This window comes from Phyllostomus hastatus, unplaced genomic scaffold (assembly GCF_019186645.2).
Source record: "Phyllostomus hastatus isolate PE091 unplaced genomic scaffold, TTU_PhHast_1.1 phas_scaffold_216, whole genome shotgun sequence".
Lineage (NCBI taxonomy): Eukaryota > Metazoa > Chordata > Mammalia > Chiroptera > Phyllostomidae > Phyllostomus > Phyllostomus hastatus.
In genome coordinates this window covers 5,874,384-5,895,548 of record NW_025334018.1, presented here as the reverse complement: position 1 = coordinate 5,895,548, position 21,165 = coordinate 5,874,384, and positions in this window count along the sequence as shown.

Sequence of the window (21,165 nt, the reverse complement as noted above, 5' to 3'; positions counted from 1 at the left end):
ACTCCGACGATTCCCAGGGAACACTCGGACTCTGATGCCAGAAGGAGACAGGCACCTTCTCATGGACACTCTGCTGACAGCTCCAGACACTCAGGCTCTCACCAAGCAGACGCATCCTCTCGAGGACACAATGTCGCAACCCATGGGCACTCAGGGTCCGGCTCAAGAGGAAGACAAGATTCCCGACACGAGCACTCAGCAGACAGCTCCAGACACTCGGCCACTGGACACGCACCATCGTCTTCCAGGTCCCGGGCAGACGCACATCGGGACACACACAGCACTCAGGCCAGTGACAGTGAAGGGCACTCTGACGTGTCAGGGAGACCTTCCACCTCCTCCCATGGGAGGGCTGGGTCCAGTGGAAGGCACCACAGTGACTCCGCCCATGACCAGTCAGGAGGCAGCTCCAGACGGCCTGGTGGCCAGCAGGGGCACAGAGCCCCTCGTGGCCACTCCGACGATTCCCGGGAACACTCGGACTCTGATGCCAGAAGGAGACAGGCACCTTCTCATGGACACTCTGCTGACAGCTCCAGACACTCAGGCTCTCACCAAGCAGACGCATCCTCTCGAGGACACAATGTCGCAACCCATGGGCACTCAGGGTCCGGCTCAAGAGGAAGACAAGATTCCCGACACGAGCACTCAGCAGACAGCTCCAGACACTCGGCCACTGGACACGCACCATCGTCTTCCAGGTCCCCGGGCAGACGCACATCGGGACACACACAGCACTCAGGCCAGTGACAGTGAAGGGCACTCTGACGTGTCAGGGAGACCTTCCACCTCCTCCCATGGGAGGGCTGGGTCCAGTGGAAGGCACCACAGTGACTCCGCCCATGACCAGTCAGGAGGCAGCTCCAGACGGCCTGGTGGCCAGCAGGGGCACAGAGCCCCTCGTGGCCACTCCGACGATTCCCGGGAACACTCGGACTCTGATGCCAGAAGGAGACAGGCACCTTCTCATGGACACTCTGCTGACAGCTCCAGACACTCAGGCTCTCACCAAGCAGACGCATCCTCTCGAGGACACAATGTCGCAACCCATGGGCACTCAGGGTCCGGCTCAAGAGGAAGACAAGATTCCCGACACGAGCACTCAGCAGACAGCTCCAGACACTCGGCCACTGGACACGCACCATCGTCTTCCAGGTCCCGGGCAGACGCACATCGGGACACACACAGCACTCAGGCCAGTGACAGTGAAGGGCACTCTGACGTGTCAGGGAGACCTTCCACCTCCTCCCATGGGAGGGCTGGGTCCAGTGGAAGGCACCACAGTGACTCCGCCCATGACCAGTCAGGAGGCAGCTCCAGACGGCCTGGTGGCCAGCAGGGGCACAGAGCCCCTCGTGGCCACTCCGACGATTCCCGGGAACACTCGGACTCTGATGCCAGAAGGAGACAGGCACCTTCTCATGGACACTCTGCTGACAGCTCCAGACACTCAGGCTCTCACCAAGCAGACGCATCCTCTCGAGGACACAATGTCGCAACCCATGGGCACTCAGGGTCCGGCTCAAGAGGAAGACAAGATTCCCGACACGAGCACTCAGCAGACAGCTCCAGACACTCGGCCACTGGACACGCACCATCGTCTTCCAGGTCCCGGGCAGACGCACATCGGGACACACACAGCACTCAGGCCAGTGACAGTGAAGGGCACTCTGACGTGTCAGGGAGACCTTCCACCTCCTCCCATGGGAGGGCTGGGTCCAGTGGAAGGCACCACAGTGACTCCGCCCATGACCAGTCAGGAGGCAGCTCCAGACGGCCTGGTGGCCAGCAGGGGCACAGAGCCCCTCGTGGCCACTCCGACGATTCCCGGGAACACTCGGACTCTGATGCCAGAAGGAGACAGGCACCTTCTCATGGACACTCTGCTGACAGCTCCAGACACTCAGGCTCTCACCAAGCAGACGCATCCTCTCGAGGACACAATGTCGCAACCCATGGGCACTCAGGGTCCGGCTCAAGAGGAAGACAAGATTCCCGACACGAGCACTCAGCAGACAGCTCCAGACACTCGGCCACTGGACACGCACCATCGTCTTCCAGGTCCCGGGCAGACGCACATCGGGACACACACAGCACTCAGGCCAGTGACAGTGAAGGGCACTCTGACGTGTCAGGGAGACCTTCCACCTCCTCCCATGGGAGGGCTGGGTCCAGTGGAAGGCACCACAGTGACTCCGCCCATGACCAGTCAGGAGGCAGCTCCAGACGGCCTGGTGGCCAGCAGGGGCACAGAGCCCCTCGTGGCCACTCCGACGATTCCCGGGAACACTCGGACTCTGATGCCAGAAGGAGACAGGCACCTTCTCATGGACACTCTGCTGACAGCTCCAGACACTCAGGCTCTCACCAAGCAGACGCATCCTCTCGAGGACACAATGTCGCAACCCATGGGCACTCAGGGTCCGGCTCAAGAGGAAGACAAGATTCCCGACACGAGCACTCAGCAGACAGCTCCAGACACTCGGCCACTGGACACGCACCATCGTCTTCCAGGTCCCGGGCAGACGCACATCGGGACACACACAGCACTCAGGCCAGTGACAGTGAAGGGCACTCTGACGTGTCAGGGAGACCTTCCACCTCCTCCCATGGGAGGGCTGGGTCCAGTGGAAGGCACCACAGTGACTCCGCCCATGACCAGTCAGGAGGCAGCTCCAGACGGCCTGGTGGCCAGCAGGGGCACAGAGCCCCTCGTGGCCACTCCGACGATTCCCGGGAACACTCGGACTCTGATGCCAGAAGGAGACAGGCACCTTCTCATGGACACTCTGCTGACAGCTCCAGACACTCAGGCTCTCACCAAGCAGACGCATCCTCTCGAGGACACAATGTCGCAACCCATGGGCACTCAGGGTCCGGCTCAAGAGGAAGACAAGATTCCCGACACGAGCACTCAGCAGACAGCTCCAGACACTCGGCCACTGGACACGCACCATCGTCTTCCAGGTCCCGGGCAGACGCACATCGGGACACACACAGCACTCAGGCCAGTGACAGTGAAGGGCACTCTGACGTGTCAGGGAGACCTTCCACCTCCTCCCATGGGAGGGCTGGGTCCAGTGGAAGGCACCACAGTGACTCCGCCCATGACCAGTCAGGAGGCAGCTCCAGACGGCCTGGTGGCCAGCAGGGGCACAGAGCCCCTCGTGGCCACTCCGACGATTCCCGGGAACACTCGGACTCTGATGCCAGAAGGAGACAGGCACCTTCTCATGGACACTCTGCTGACAGCTCCAGACACTCAGGCTCTCACCAAGCAGACGCATCCTCTCGAGGACACAATGTCGCAACCCATGGGCACTCAGGGTCCGGCTCAAGAGGAAGACAAGATTCCCGACACGAGCACTCAGCAGACAGCTCCAGACACTCGGCCACTGGACACGCACCATCGTCTTCCAGGTCCCGGGCAGACGCACATCGGGACACACACAGCACTCAGGCCAGTGACAGTGAAGGGCACTCTGACGTGTCAGGGAGACCTTCCACCTCCTCCCATGGGAGGGCTGGGTCCAGTGGAAGGCACCACAGTGACTCCGCCCATGACCAGTCAGGAGGCAGCTCCAGACGGCCTGGTGGCCAGCAGGGGCACAGAGCCCCTCGTGGCCACTCCGGCGATTCCCGGGAACACTCGGACTCTGATGCCAGAAGGAGACAGGCACCTTCTCATGGACACTCTGCTGACAGCTCCAGACACTCAGGCTCTCACCAAGCAGACGCATCCTCTCGAGGACACAATGTCGCAACCCATGGGCACTCAGGGTCCGGCTCAAGAGGAAGACAAGATTCCCGACACGAGCACTCAGCAGACAGCTCCAGACACTCGGCCACTGGACACGCACCATCGTCTTCCAGGTCCCGGGCAGACGCACATCGGGACACACACAGCACTCAGGCCAGTGACAGTGAAGGGCACTCTGACGTGTCAGGGAGACCTTCCACCTCCTCCCATGGGAGGGCTGGGTCCAGTGGAAGGCACCACAGTGACTCCGCCCATGACCAGTCAGGAGGCAGCTCCAGACGGCCTGGTGGCCAGCAGGGGCACAGAGCCCCTCGTGGCCACTCCGACGATTCCCGGGAACACTCGGACTCTGATGCCAGAAGGAGACAGGCACCTTCTCATGGACACTCTGCTGACAGCTCCAGACACTCAGGCTCTCACCAAGCAGACGCATCCTCTCGAGGACACAATGTCGCAACCCATGGGCACTCAGGGTCCGGCTCAAGAGGAAGACAAGATTCCCGACACGAGCACTCAGCAGACAGCTCCAGACACTCGGCCACTGGACACGCACCATCGTCTTCCAGGTCCCGGGCAGACGCACATCGGGACACACACAGCACTCAGGCCAGTGACAGTGAAGGGCACTCTGACGTGTCAGGGAGACCTTCCACCTCCTCCCATGGGAGGGCTGGGTCCAGTGGAAGGCACCACAGTGACTCCGCCCATGACCAGTCAGGAGGCAGCTCCAGACGGCCTGGTGGCCAGCAGGGGCACAGAGCCCCTCGTGGCCACTCCGACGATTCCCGGGAACACTCGGACTCTGATGCCAGAAGGAGACAGGCACCTTCTCATGGACACTCTGCTGACAGCTCCAGACACTCAGGCTCTCACCAAGCAGACGCATCCTCTCGAGGACACAATGTCGCAACCCATGGGCACTCAGGGTCCGGCTCAAGAGGAAGACAAGATTCCCGACACGAGCACTCAGCAGACAGCTCCAGACACTCGGCCACTGGACACGCACCATCGTCTTCCAGGTCCCGGGCAGACGCACATCGGGACACACACAGCACTCAGGCCAGTGACAGTGAAGGGCACTCTGACGTGTCAGGGAGACCTTCCACCTCCTCCCATGGGAGGGCTGGGTCCAGTGGAAGGCACCACAGTGACTCCGCCCATGACCAGTCAGGAGGCAGCTCCAGACGGCCTGGTGGCCAGCAGGGGCACAGAGCCCCTCGTGGCCACTCCGACGATTCCCGGGAACACTCGGACTCTGATGCCAGAAGGAGACAGGCACCTTCTCATGGACACTCTGCTGACAGCTCCAGACACTCAGGCTCTCACCAAGCAGACGCATCCTCTCGAGGACACAATGTCGCAACCCATGGGCACTCAGGGTCCGGCTCAAGAGGAAGACAAGATTCCCGACACGAGCACTCAGCAGACAGCTCCAGACACTCGGCCACTGGACACGCACCATCGTCTTCCAGGTCCCGGGCAGACGCACATCGGGACACACACAGCACTCAGGCCAGTGACAGTGAAGGGCACTCTGACGTGTCAGGGAGACCTTCCACCTCCTCCCATGGGAGGGCTGGGTCCAGTGGAAGGCACCACAGTGACTCCGCCCATGACCAGTCAGGAGGCAGCTCCAGACGGCCTGGTGGCCAGCAGGGGCACAGAGCCCCTCGTGGCCACTCCGACGATTCCCGGGAACACTCGGACTCTGATGCCAGAAGGAGACAGGCACCTTCTCATGGACACTCTGCTGACAGCTCCAGACACTCAGGCTCTCACCAAGCAGACGCATCCTCTCGAGGACACAATGTCGCAACCCATGGGCACTCAGGGTCCGGCTCAAGAGGAAGACAAGATTCCCGACACGAGCACTCAGCAGACAGCTCCAGACACTCGGCCACTGGACACGCACCATCGTCTTCCAGGTCCCGGGCAGACGCACATCGGGACACACACAGCACTCAGGCCAGTGACAGTGAAGGGCACTCTGACGTGTCAGGGAGACCTTCCACCTCCTCCCATGGGAGGGCTGGGTCCAGTGGAAGGCACCACAGTGACTCCGCCCATGACCAGTCAGGAGGCAGCTCCAGACGGCCTGGTGGCCAGCAGGGGCACAGAGCCCCTCGTGGCCACTCCGACGATTCCCGGGAACACTCGGACTCTGATGCCAGAAGGAGACAGGCACCTTCTCATGGACACTCTGCTGACAGCTCCAGACACTCAGGCTCTCACCAAGCAGACGCATCCTCTCGAGGACACAATGTCGCAACCCATGGGCACTCAGGGTCCGGCTCAAGAGGAAGACAAGATTCCCGACACGAGCACTCAGCAGACAGCTCCAGACACTCGGCCACTGGACACGCACCATCGTCTTCCAGGTCCCGGGCAGACGCACATCGGGACACACACAGCACTCAGGCCAGTGACAGTGAAGGGCACTCTGACGTGTCAGGGAGACCTTCCACCTCCTCCCATGGGAGGGCTGGGTCCAGTGGAAGGCACCACAGTGACTCCGCCCATGACCAGTCAGGAGGCAGCTCCAGACGGCCTGGTGGCCAGCAGGGGCACAGAGCCCCTCGTGGCCACTCCGACGATTCCCGGGAACACTCGGACTCTGATGCCAGAAGGAGACAGGCACCTTCTCATGGACACTCTGCTGACAGCTCCAGACACTCAGGCTCTCACCAAGCAGACGCATCCTCTCGAGGACACAATGTCGCAACCCATGGGCACTCAGGGTCCGGCTCAAGAGGAAGACAAGATTCCCGACACGAGCACTCAGCAGACAGCTCCAGACACTCGGCCACTGGACACGCACCATCGTCTTCCAGGTCCCCGGGCAGACGCACATCGGGACACACACAGCACTCAGGCCAGTGACAGTGAAGGGCACTCTGACGTGTCAGGGAGACCTTCCACCTCCTCCCATGGGAGGGCTGGGTCCAGTGGAAGGCACCACAGTGACTCCGCCCATGACCAGTCAGGAGGCAGCTCCAGACGGCCTGGTGGCCAGCAGGGGCACAGAGCCCCTCGTGGCCACTCCGACGATTCCCCGGGAACACTCGGACTCTGATGCCAGAAGGAGACAGGCACCTTCTCATGGACACTCTGCTGACAGCTCCAGACACTCAGGCTCTCACCAAGCAGACGCATCCTCTCGAGGACACAATGTCGCAACCCATGGGCACTCAGGGTCCGGCTCAAGAGGAAGACAAGATTCCCGACACGAGCACTCAGCAGACAGCTCCAGACACTCGGCCACTGGACACGCACCATCGTCTTCCAGGTCCCGGGCAGACGCACATCGGGACACACACAGCACTCAGGCCAGTGACAGTGAAGGGCACTCTGACGTGTCAGGGAGACCTTCCACCTCCTCCCATGGGAGGGCTGGGTCCAGTGGAAGGCACCACAGTGACTCCGCCCATGACCAGTCAGGAGGCAGCTCCAGACGGCCTGGTGGCCAGCAGGGGCACAGAGCCCCTCGTGGCCACTCCGACGATTCCCGGGAACACTCGGACTCTGATGCCAGAAGGAGACAGGCACCTTCTCATGGACACTCTGCTGACAGCTCCAGACACTCAGGCTCTCACCAAGCAGACGCATCCTCTCGAGGACACAATGTCGCAACCCATGGGCACTCAGGGTCCGGCTCAAGAGGAAGACAAGATTCCCGACACGAGCACTCAGCAGACAGCTCCAGACACTCGGCCACTGGACACGCACCATCGTCTTCCAGGTCCCGGGCAGACGCACATCGGGACACACACAGCACTCAGGCCAGTGACAGTGAAGGGCACTCTGACGTGTCAGGGAGACCTTCCACCTCCTCCCATGGGAGGGCTGGGTCCAGTGGAAGGCACCACAGTGACTCCGCCCATGACCAGTCAGGAGGCAGCTCCAGACGGCCTGGTGGCCAGCAGGGGCACAGAGCCCCTCGTGGCCACTCCGACGATTCCCGGGAACACTCGGACTCTGATGCCAGAAGGAGACAGGCACCTTCTCATGGACACTCTGCTGACAGCTCCAGACACTCAGGCTCTCACCAAGCAGACGCATCCTCTCGAGGACACAATGTCGCAACCCATGGGCACTCAGGGTCCGGCTCAAGAGGAAGACAAGATTCCCGACACGAGCACTCAGCAGACAGCTCCAGACACTCGGCCACTGGACACGCACCATCGTCTTCCAGGTCCCGGGCAGACGCACATCGGGACACACACAGCACTCAGGCCAGTGACAGTGAAGGGCACTCTGACGTGTCAGGGAGACCTTCCACCTCCTCCCATGGGAGGGCTGGGTCCAGTGGAAGGCACCACAGTGACTCCGCCCATGACCAGTCAGGAGGCAGCTCCAGACGGCCTGGTGGCCAGCAGGGGCACAGAGCCCCTCGTGGCCACTCCGGCGATTCCCGGGAACACTCGGACTCTGATGCCAGAAGGAGACAGGCACCTTCTCATGGACACTCTGCTGACAGCTCCAGACACTCAGGCTCTCACCAAGCAGACGCATCCTCTCGAGGACACAATGTCGCAACCCATGGGCACTCAGGGTCCGGCTCAAGAGGAAGACAAGATTCCCGACACGAGCACTCAGCAGACAGCTCCAGACACTCGGCCACTGGACACGCACCATCGTCTTCCAGGTCCCGGGCAGACGCACATCGGGACACACACAGCACTCAGGCCAGTGACAGTGAAGGGCACTCTGACGTGTCAGGGAGACCTTCCACCTCCTCCCATGGGAGGGCTGGGTCCAGTGGAAGGCACCACAGTGACTCCGCCCATGACCAGTCAGGTGAATCTTCTAGGCACTCAGGATGTCAGAATCAGACAGTTCCCAATAGACAGTTGTACTCTGTCCATAGTCAATCCAGATCTAGAAGTGAAAAAGAACAGGGGTACTATCACGAGTCATTAGGACACAGCTCTGAACATTCACAAAATATCCATGGACCAACGTCTTCAGGTTTCAGTCACAGTAGTCACTTGGTATCCAATATTAGTCCTGACAATGATACCAATGCTGTAAGTATCAGATCTAAATCCAGTAATGTAGTAATCACAGACAGATCTGTATACAGAGAAGACTTAACAAGATCCAATAGTTCACGCAATTATATACATCCCTGGTCATATGGTCAGTCAAGGTTTATTTTGAAGCCGCTGGGAGATCATCACTCTCAACGATACTATTATTTTGCATGAGAAAGCAAGAGAAAACAGTTAATGCAAGGAGTAGGAAAATTAACCAAGAACACAAATTTTAATCATATTTTCATTATATTTTCACTGTGTATCTTTCCTTTTTTTTGTTTTAAACATGTTTTACCATTTCTGTACTTTGGTGATAATTTCTTATATTCTAGGCTGGTGTGATCTTTATAGGTATAGATGGTGAGTGGGAGAAATCAATGTTATAGACAGTTAAAGTAAAACTATGAGTATTTTGAAAGATTGGGTTTCATGTAATGATTTTTGAGGGGATAAAACTCATAAATTCTGCAGATTAGTACTATAATCTTTACCAAAAATATCACAGGAGTCAAAATTATAAAATCATTGTTTTTGAGGCCATTGTTCATATACTGCTATCATGGTTCAGACCATATGCCTGCCTCTATTACTCTTCCTTTGGAACCCTGTTTTATTCTTCATTCGTTAAAAATCACCTTTTGGCATATAGAATTCATAAAAGTAAATTGTACTTTTAGTAATGGAAAATAAACAATTGATCATATATCATAACTTGTGTCTTCTATGCTTATTTCTTATATACCCCAAAAGACTTTTTCCCCATGGTCTGATTTATGTCTTTTTCCTCTATTAGTAGGAACTATATTACCAAATCCCAGTTATACAGCCTGCTAATGTAGTAAGAAATCCAAAGAAGAAAGTATTTAATATACTCCTATATTTTTCTCTTATATAGTCATTTTTCCACACCATCACCTGCAGAATGGAAATAGACTCATCTCAGTTTTACATAGACTAAAATTATTATCAAAACAACAACCCAAGTGGCCATTCATGAAGTCAAACCAAGATCAGGAAACATGAACTACTGACTATAGGGCCTTCTTGCAAAGACGCTAGGAGATCTTTTCCAAAGTAGACTAATGAGAGCGGAGAAACTGTGCTGAAATATCTTGACAAGGGGAAAGCAATAAAGGAAACACTCTCCTTCCTGGAAAGAATACTCATGTACTTTATGAGTTAGTGCAATGAATGAAGAGATTAAGAAAAAAAAGCAAATATGTGGACGAGGTTCTACCATTAGAAGTAATATTCCTTTGTTGAATTGTACCCAAGTTTCCTTCTGTGTAATAGGAGACCAGCAGGAATACTGATAATAGCTAGGCCAATGTTCATATTTTGCAGCTGAGTGTATCACAGAAATAATCTACACCAAAATAGCAAGTAAAGCTCAAGTCTCCTAGCTCTGTTTCATGTTTGTTTAAGTACTTATAAGAACTATCTTTTTTCACTTTTCCTTAAATAAATCAAGCTAAAATAAAATTGTCAACGTTTAGATGATCCCCAGTGTGGACGGGGAGTAAATAAAAAATAACCACCTCATTTTTCTCATTAGCCTCAAACAATATCATGTTTATGCTTATGTTCTACAAGCCACTCCAAGGGGATCTCTCCCACCTACTGGTCTCCTGCTTCCCTACTTGAAGTGCTGACCCTAAATTCCCATACAAGCTGCAAAATGCAGAAAGTGCCAAACCTGCAGTCCTCACTGAGTTGACACAGACACAGATATGGAGACAATGCTTCTCTGATTTCTGGATCACTATTTGTCCCCTTGACTACAGTCTCACAACTAGCTACTTCATTCAGCTCCTGCCTGCAGCCCTTCTCTAGAGGAGTCAGGCCTAACTGACAGGCTGAAGAATTAGGTAAAAGTTAGGATGAGAGAGACAGTACAGACCTAGCTAACTGAGGTGGATGTACTGATGGGAAAACAGAAATAGCCAGATGTATACACCTCTGTTGAGGCAAAGCTCTCAACATTTTGTGAAGAACCCATAAGCAAACAACTGAAACTGTTTTCTTTCATATCCCTTTCCACTGGAGGATAGAATTAACAGACTTTCTTTTGTGCTAGCTGACAGAAACTGCCCCAAAAATTGCAAACAAAATTCACAGGGAACATCCCAGGCTATAATTTTTTTCTGCCCTCTCTCCTTGCCTTGGAAAACTTGGTTTTAACTCTGTTCCTTGACTCAGTCAACAACTTGGCTATTATATTCAGAAACAAATGGCTATTTATATTTTGCCCAGTGGATAAGATACTGAAGTCTTAATGAAACAGAAAAGCTGGCATTCATGCTGCCTGTCACTACCAGACCCAATAAGCAAAGACACAGATTGAATCTTTATGGGCATTTTAATCAGATGGCCAGCGATCTGAGAAGACGGCAGATTATGTACCCTAACATACCGTCTTAAATTCCATTTTAAACCAACCCTTTTTTATATGGAGAAGAAAAGTATAGGTAAGGGGCTTGGAATTCAGGGAAAAAATGAATCATATAAAAGCTGCAACATTCTTTCATCTGTGTCCTGGGAGGTGGTCTTTATCCTGGAATACAATGGCTCAGATACCTCCTTGATTGCTTATGGTCTCTTCAGGAGCACAAAGGTCAATTCCTTGTATTCTCCTGGAGTCAAGGTGGGTCATACCTTCAGTTCCTGGAATAACAGCTTTGTACATGCATTGATTACTGAGCTTATTAGCTGTCACCTAAACTAAAATTTTCCAACTCTGAGTCCCCCATCAATATAAGAAGGGGAATGCCTTAATCAAATACCTACTTTAAATAATCTGGGATGGCCTAGAGAAGCAAAGTAAATATGCCTGCCTGTAAGAAGGAAGTTGCCCATGGAAGTTTTATTCAGACTCTTAATAAAATAAGAGTCTGAACTAGGTTAGTAAACAATGAGGGCAATAGAATTTGGTCATCAATTAAATCTAGAGGTATAGAAGGAAAAAAGCTAGGATTATTTCTAGGATTCTATCTTGGGCAGTTGCATAAAGGATGAGGCCATCCATTAAAGTAAGGAATAAGATTAGAAGAGGAGAAATAATAAGATCAGTTTTGAACATCATGAGCTTGAGAGTCCCGAGGAAGATTCAGGTTAGCTTTACTATAAGCAAGTGAGTATATATATAAATTAAAAAAAAAAGGTCAGGACTTGAGTCATCCATATATAGGTAGTTCACTTAACTGGTTAAAAGTTCAGGCTCTGGCCCTGGCCAGGTGGCTCAGTTGGTTTGGGCCACCATACAACAAATGATTGCAGGTTTGATTCCGCAGCACATTCCTAGGTTGCAGGCTTGATGCCCAGTTGGTGTGTGTACAGGACGCAACTGATCTCTCTCTCTGTCCCTCTCTCTCATTCCCTTTCTCTCTCCCCAAAATCAATAAAAACATATCCTTGGGTGAGAATTTTTAAAAAATAAATAAAAAAAAAAAGTTCAGGCTCTAGAGCCAGATGCTATCTAGGCAATTTCTCAGCTTTGTCATTATTTTGTTGTGTACCTTGGTCAACTTCCTCAGGATCTCTCTGCCTCTGTTTTCCTCATCTCAAAGTTATAGATGACAGTACCTATTTTAACATTGTTGTGAAAATTGAGCTGATACCTGAAATGCTTAGAATGGTCCCTACCATATAGAAAGCGTTCAATAAATGTTTGCCATTACGAATGAAGCTATAGGTATGACTGAAATTAGAGGGTGGAGAATGAGAACCACAGAAAGAATATTGAGAAAACGTACATTCAAAAATTCTGCACACCATCACCTAACAAAAAGAAGGTGAAAATAAGATTTGAAACCTGATTCTGTCTTCAAGTCCATGCTCTTGAAAAGAAGAGAATGCTACCAAAATTTCAAAGTTCAAGTAACCTAGAATGGTCAAGTAAAAAGAGAAGTAATATATTAATATATTCATTGATTTTATAACTTGACATTTGTGATACTGGAAACAATTTCTGTGGTGAGGTGATGATATAAACAACTTTTGGGATGGCTTATAAATGAATATTTTTAATGAACTGGACACAACAAAGGAAGCTAGATTAGTGAACTAATGTCACGAGAAAGCCAAGCTTGATTTCTAAACAAATTCCTTACATTTTTCTCATTCCTAAGTGCTCTGGGGTATAGGAATTCTAGGGTGAGGGTTGGAAAAACAGCCTACAGGAGGTAATTTCTAAGAATTTCTGAGAATTAAGCAGAAATCAGATCTTGTAGCACCTCCTTTAACTGTGATAAAAAAAGAACCAACATAATTTAAAGTTTATCATCTTATCCATTTTAAAGTGCACAGTTCATTAAAGTATATTCACATTATTGCACAACAAATCTCCAGAAATTTTTCATATTGCCCAACTGAATCTCTATACCCATTAAACAAAAATTCCCTATTTCCTCCCCCCTGCTATGACCTAGCAACAATGATCTGCCTCTGATTCTATTTAATTTGACTGCTGATATGAATGGAATCAAAGAGTATTTCTCTTTTTGTGACTGCCTTATTTCAATTAGTGTAATGACAAGAGACAACATCTATTTATGATAAAAACACTTATTAAAACAGGTATAAAAGAAAAGTACCAACATAATAAAAGCCATATATGACAAACCCTCACCTAAAATTGTACTCAATGGTTAAAAAAAAAAAAAGGAAACTGAAAGCTTTTCCTCTAAGATTAGGAACAAGACAAGGATGCCCACTCCTGCCACTGTTATTAGATATGGTACTAGAAGCCCTAGCCAGAGCAATTAGGCAAGGAAAAAAAATAAAAGGCATACAAATGGGGAATGGAGAAGCAAAACTGTCATTATTTGCAGATGACATTATTCAATACACCTAAACACAGAAAACCCTAAAAACTCCACCAAAAAAACCACAATTAGAAACAATAAAAACAAACACAATGAAGTTCACATTCTTATATACTAACAATGAAGCATCAGAAAGAGAAATAAAGAAAACAATCCCATTTACAATTGCAAAAAATAGAATAAAATACCTAGGGATAAACTTAAAAGAGGTGAAGAACCTGTACACTTAAAATTACACGAAAATGAAGAAAATGCAAAAAATGGAAATATATTCTGTGTTCATGGATTGAGAGAATTAACATTGTTAAAATGGCCATATTACCTAAAGCAGTGTACAAATTTAATGCAATCTTTATCAAAATCCTAATGGTACTTTTCACAGAAAGAGAACAAAAAATTCTCAAACTGTATGAAACCAAAAAAGACCCTGAGCAGGCCAAAGCAATCCTGACACAAAAAGAACAAAGCAGAGGTATCACATTCCCAGACTTCAAACTATATTACAAAACTACAGTAACCAAATCAGTATAGCAATTGTCAGAAAAACAAACACATAGACCAATGGAGCAGAATTGAGAGTTCAGAAATAATCCCACAAATATATGGGCAAATAGGTTTCAACAAAGGAGCCAAAAACATACACGGGTAGAAGATAGCCTCCTCAATAAATGGTGCTGGGAAAGTTGGAAAGCCACATGCACAAAAATAAAATCAGACTGCTGTCTGACAACATATACAACAATTGACCCAAAATGGATTAAAGACTTGAATATAAGACCTTAAACAATAAACTACACACAAGAAAGTACAAGCAATAAACTTATGGACCTTGGTCTCAGACAGGTTTTTGTAAACTTGACCACAAAGACAAGGAAAATAAAAGCAAAAATGCAAAAAAATAAATGAATGGGACAACAAAGTAAAAAGCTTCTGTACTGCAAAAGAAACCATTAACAAAACAAAATGGAAACATATCAAATGGGAGAATATATTTGCAAACAGTATCTCCAATAAGGGGCTAATATCTAAAATAAATAAAAAACTCATACAATTCAACAACAAAAACATAAAGAATCTGATTAAAAAATGGAGAGAGGACCTGAACAGACACATTTCCAAGGAAAACATACAGATGCCCAATATATCTATGGAAAGATTTTCAACATCTCATTATAAGGAAAATACAAATCAAAACCACAACAAAATACACTTTACACCAGTTAGAATGGCTATTATCAATAAGAAAAAAAATAGCAATAATCCAGGATAGTGGCAGGGTAGATAGATGTTACATTCATCTCCTCCCAGAACCAAACTGGAATTATAAAATATAGAAAAATTAACCTGAATAATCAACTGAAGACTAGCTGAACAGAAGTCTTATAACCAAGAATTTACAAAAGTAGCCACATTGAGATTGGTAGGAAGGGCATATATGTGAAAAGGGCTGGCCTTGCTCCCATGGGTGGTAGCTGAGATTCTGGAGGGATATCTCAGCTGCAAGGTTCCCCCTGAGGAGCTGGGTTCTCAAACCTACAGCAGGCTTCCCAGCCCAGAGCAACAGAGCTGGGAAGACGCACCCATATAATACCTGATTGTGAAAGTCAGTGGGGATTCTGTCAGGGAGAGACAGGAGTCTGCCAGAGATACAGGTGCCCTCCTAAAGAGCCAAAGCACAAAATCTCATTTGTAGACACACGAATGAGAATCTCAAAGCACGATCTCATTTGCTCTGTGATTTAGCAGAGGAAAAGCAGAGTGAACTACAGTTGTGTGAGGAGAGACTGGGGTTTGTGGCTCTGAAGTGAGAGCTGAAGGGACAACTGCCAGGATCCCTGTGCTGAGTCCTTCTCCCACACCACAGACACTATCTTTCTTGGATGCAGCACTCCCCTCCTTAACCGCATCATGTGGGGAAATGCAATAGCTCCACACTCTGGACTCTCTGTCTCCCCACCCTGCAGAGTTCATGCCCTACTAAGGAGTCAGCTACCTGGGCTGGGTTGTAGAGGTCTGGGCAAACTCAAGAGGTGTCAGTGACTGAGTGGTGTGGTTTTCAGGTTGGGCCACTCCTACTTTCCTGTGAACCTGACTGGCACCTCCCCATCACATTAGATCAGTTAACCCCACCCTCTGGGCTCTGGGTGGCACCACCTTTCTGACTCCTGGTGGCCTGGCCCTGCCAAGTTCTGGGCAGAAACTGGGACAGACTGAGTTGTGTGGCTCTGAAATGGGGGCCACTACTCCCACTTTCCCCCAAGCCTGACCAGCACCTCCCCCTCATGGGAGATCCACTAGCCCCATCCTTCCCACTCTCAGTGGCCCCAGCCTGCTGAGCTCAGCTTCTTCATAGGCTGAGTTGTATGGCTGTGAGACAGGGGTCATTTCTCCCTCACACAACCAACCAATACAGAACCCGCTGCTTACATGGCCAAATCTTAGTCTGCTCAGACCTGACAAACTGCTGGCCTCACCCTGATGACTCCCTGAGACCCTACACCACCACAAAGGTCTGCAGGCACCCAGCAGATAGCAGCTAGGTTTGGTATGTCCTGGGACATTCATTTCCTGAGTGGCCACAACCCAGCATTGGCACTGAGTTTGAAGCTGTATTAATTGGGTGAAAACCACTCACCCCTACCTGATGACTCATTGAGAACCAACCTCATGCAACTTGAGTACCACCAGAGGCTCTTTCAGTGACTGAACCAAACAGGCAGCTGTGGGTGGAAGAAGGTGGCAGCAGATCTCTGATTGTGTTGGGACTTTTGCTTACCTGCCCCTAGGCCCAAGGCTGGTAAAAGCCAGCCTTTCTATGCTGCTTGGTCCTTCCTGCATACACCCAGGACCAGCAGAGGCAGCCACAAACTATGGATCACTTTGTAGCTCCAAACAGATTGCCCAGGGCTACTCATAGGCAGTGTCTTTCATGCACTGGCCTGTACCAAAGTCCCTCCAAAGAAGCACCAACCACCACACCCAGTGGCCAGCTTCAGACAATAGCAGCACAAAATTTAATTAACTTCACAAGTGGTATATCCAATGGGAGATCTCAGCAGGCACCAGACCCCTGCTGAGTTGAATTCCAATTCATATGTTCAGCAGCTGCATGGCATCTTGTACACTGTGGTACATGTTGATCTCCACAGCCAGTGAGCCTCAGGGTCAACCGCACACACAGGAATGGGAGAACAGCAATCAAGATTTAATTACAAGAGAAAGGCATACATAACCCACACAAGGGACATTCATAGAGCACCCAGCTCAGGTGATCAAAGAGACTGCAGTCCCAAAGGTCACCAACTACGTAAGGCTACCCTACTAAAAAAGGGAGTATAGAAGATCTACCAAATACATAGAAACAAACACAAAAAGGCAGCCAAAATGGGGAGATAAAAAAAATGCCCCAAATGAAAGAGCAAGAGAAATCTCTGGAAAAAGAGCTAAATGAAATGGAGGCAAGCTATTTACTAGATATAGTAGGGGTACCCATCCACAGCCTAGGATGGCTATGAATGTAGCCCAACACAAAATCATAAATTTACTTAAAACACTATGAGTTTATTTTGTTTTCATTAGTGTTTGTGTATTTAATGTGTGGCCCAAGAAAATTCTTCTTCCAGTGTGGCCCAGAGATGCCAAAAGGCTGAACACCCCTGCAATACAGAGTTCAAAAAAATTATAAGGATGCTCAAAAAACTTAGTGAGAACTTCAATAAAGAGAGAGGAAGCATTAAAAAAAACACAGAAACCATAAAAAAGAACCAGTCAAAATGAAGAACAACATCTGAAATGAAGAATACACTAGAAGTAATGCACAGGCAATGAAGCAGAGGATCAAATCGGCAATTTGGAAGTCAAAATAGCAGAAAAACCCTATCACAGTAGAAAAAGAATCTTTAAAAATTAAGATAGTTTAAGGGACCTTCCAAAAGAAAACAAAACACAAAGCACAGCGACATCAACATCATAGGGTTACCAGAAGAGAAAAGAGAGAGCAAGGGATCAAGAACCTATCTGAAGAAATAACAGCTGAAAACTTCCCTAACCAGGTGAAGAAAAAATACTCCCAACTCTAAAAAGTACAGAGAGTCCCAAACAAGGTGAATCCAAAGAGGCCCACACCAAGACATATAATAAGTGAACTGACAAATGTGAAAGACAAAAAAAAAATCTTAAAAGCAGCAAGAGGAAGTGAGTTGGTTACCTATAAGGGAGCTCCCATTGGACTGTCAGGTCATATCTCAACAGAAACATTTCAGGCCAAAAGGTACTGGTAAGAAATATTCAAGGTGATGCAAAACAAGGACCTACAACCAAGACTACTTTACCCAGCAAGGCTATCATTTAAAATTAAAGGAGAAATAAAGATGTTCCCAAACTACAAAAAGCTAAAAGAGGTCATTACCATGAAACCAGTATTACAAGAAATATTAAAGGGTCTTCTTTAAGATAAAGTAGAAAAAAAAACCAGAGAAACATAGTCACAAAGAATAAAGTGGCAATAAATACACATCTATCAATAATCACTTTAAATGTAAATGGCTTAAGTGCTCCAATCAAGATACATGTTAGCAGAAATACAAAGAAAACAAGACACATATGCATGCTGTGTATAAGAAACCTACCTGAGAATAAGAAATATAAACAGACTAAAAGCAAAAGGATAGAAAAAGATATACCATGCAAATTAAGATGAAAATGAAGGTGGTCTAGCAATACTTGTATCAGACAAAATATACTTCAAAACAGAGGCTATAACAAGAGACAAGGGAGGACATTACTTAATGCTGAAGATATCAATCAAACAAGAGGCTACAACCCTTGTAAACATTTATGCACTCAACATAGAAGCATCTAAATGTATAAAGTAAATGTTGATGGACAAAAAGAGAGAGATTGACAGTAATACAATCATAGTAGGGAACTTTAACAACCCATTGACATTAATGGATTAAACTTCCAGACAGAAAATCAACAAAGAAACAGCAGCATTATAATGATACACTAGATCATATAGATTTATTGGTATCTTCAGAGCATTTCACCCCAAAGCAGCAAATAAACATTCTTTTCAAAGAGCACATGAAACATTTTCTAGGACACACCACATGTAAGGACACAGAACAAGTCTCAATAAATTTAAGATTAAAATCATATCAAGCATCTCCTCTGACCATAATGGTATGAAACTGGGTATCAACCACAAGGAAAAAAACTGAAAAAACACACAACCACATCGAAGTTAAATAACACAATGAATGGGTTAACAATGAGATCAAATGAGTAATCAAAAGAGGACTTCCAGCCAAGATGGAGGCATAGATAGATATACTTTGCCTCCTCACAAAACCAAAAGAAGGACAACAACAAATTTAAAAACAAAAAATAACAAGAATTGCCAGAAAATTGAACTGTATGGAAGTTTAACAACCAAGGAGTTAAAGAAGAAACATTCATCCAGACTGGGTGGAGGGGTGGAGACAGGCAGCAGGGGTGGAGAGGACTCACAGCAAGGAGGTGGCAGGCAAAGTGGCAATGCCACATTTGCATGCAGATAAACCAGGAGGAAAAACTAGGGAGTGAGACAGACCTCCCAACCCAGGGTTCCTGCTTGGGGAAATAAAGCCTCAAAACCTCTGACTGAAAAAACCTGTGGGAGCTGAGGCAGCACGAGTAACTCCCAGCCTCACAGGAGAGTTCATTGGAGAGACCCATAGGGTCCTAGAACATACACAAAACCACCTACCCAGGAATCAGCACCAGAAGGATCCAATTTGCTTGTGGGTAGCAGAGGAAGTGACTGAAAGCCGGCCGTACACTGTGCAAGTGGCATTGTTCCCTCTTGAACCCCTCTCCCACATACAGTGCCACAATGCAGCAACATGGGTTGCCCACCCTGGCAAATACCTGAGGCTCCGTCCCTTGCTGGGTAACATGCATGCAGAGACAAAAAAAAAATATGGTCCAAATGGAAGAAGAGATCAACGCTCCAGGAAAAATACAACTAAACAATGAAATAGCCACCTACCAGATGCACAGTTTTCAGGATGCTCACAGAATTGATTGACTATAGTTGCAAAATAAAGGAAAATGTACAGGGCACCAACAGTGAAAGGAAGGAAACTGGGACTCAAAGCAACAGTTTGGAGCAGAAGGAAGAAATTAAACATTCACCCAGAACAGAATGAAGATATAAGAATTCAAAAAAATGAGGAAAGGTTTAGGAACCTCCAGAACAACTTTAAACATTCCAACACCTGAATCATAGGGTTCCCAGAAGAAGAAGAGGAAGAGCAAAAAATTGAAAATTTATTTGAAAACATAATGAAGAACTTTCCCAATGTGGCAAAGGAAAGAGACTTCTAGGAAATCCAGGAAGCTCAGAGAGTCCCAGTCAAGTTAGAACCAAGGAAGCACACACCAAAGTGCACTGTAATACATTAGCCCAGATTAAAGATAAGGAGAGAATCTCAAAAGCAGCAAGAGAAAAGGAGACAGTTACCCCCAAAGGAGTTCCCATAAGACTATCAGCTGATTTCTCACAAGAAACCTTACAGGCAAGAAGGGGCTAGAAAGAAGTATTCCAAGTCATGAAAGGCAAGGACCTACATCCAAGATTACTCTGTCCAGCAAAGCTATCATTTAGAATGGAAGGGCAGATAATGTGCTTCCCACATAAGGTCAAGTTAAAGGAGTTCATCATCACCAAGTCCTTATTATATGACATGTTAAAGGGACTTATCTAAGAAAAAGAAGATCAAAAATACAAACAGGAAAATGACAACAACCTCACAATTGTCAACAACCAAACCTATAAAGAAAAAAACAAAAACAAACTAAACAAACAACTAGAACAGGAAGAGAATCACAGAAATGGAGATCCCATGGAGGGATATCAGCAGGGAAGAGAAAGGGGGAGGATGCGGGGGAAAGGTACAGGGAATAAGAAGTATAAATGGTAATTTCAAAATAGACAGGGAGAGGTTAAGAATAGTATGACAAATGGAGAAACCAAAGAACTTACATATATGACCCGTGGACATGAACTACAGTGGGGGAATGCTGGTGGGAAGCAGGGTACACAGCAGAGGGGAGAAAAAATGGGGCAACTGTAATAGCATAATCAACAAAATATATTTTTAAAAATAAGTAAAATAGAAAAAACAAATAAAGGCTTAAATATAAGACTCAAAACCATAAACATCCTAGAAGAAAATATAGGCAATAAAATATCAGACAGTTCTCATTGTACTATGTTTTTTTCTGGTATATCTTCATGGGCAAGGGAAACAAAAGAAAAAATAAACTAACAGAACTACATCAAACTAAAAAGTTTTTGTACAACAAAGGAAACCATCAATAAAATGAAAAAACAACCCACTAATGGGAGAACATATTCTGATAAGGGGTTAATATCCAGAATTTGTAAAGAACTTATGCAACTCAAAACCAAAAAAACAAACGCTCCATTGAAAGATGGGCACAGGACCTGAATAGACACTTCTCTAAGAAGGACATGCTGATGGCCAATAGATGTATGAAA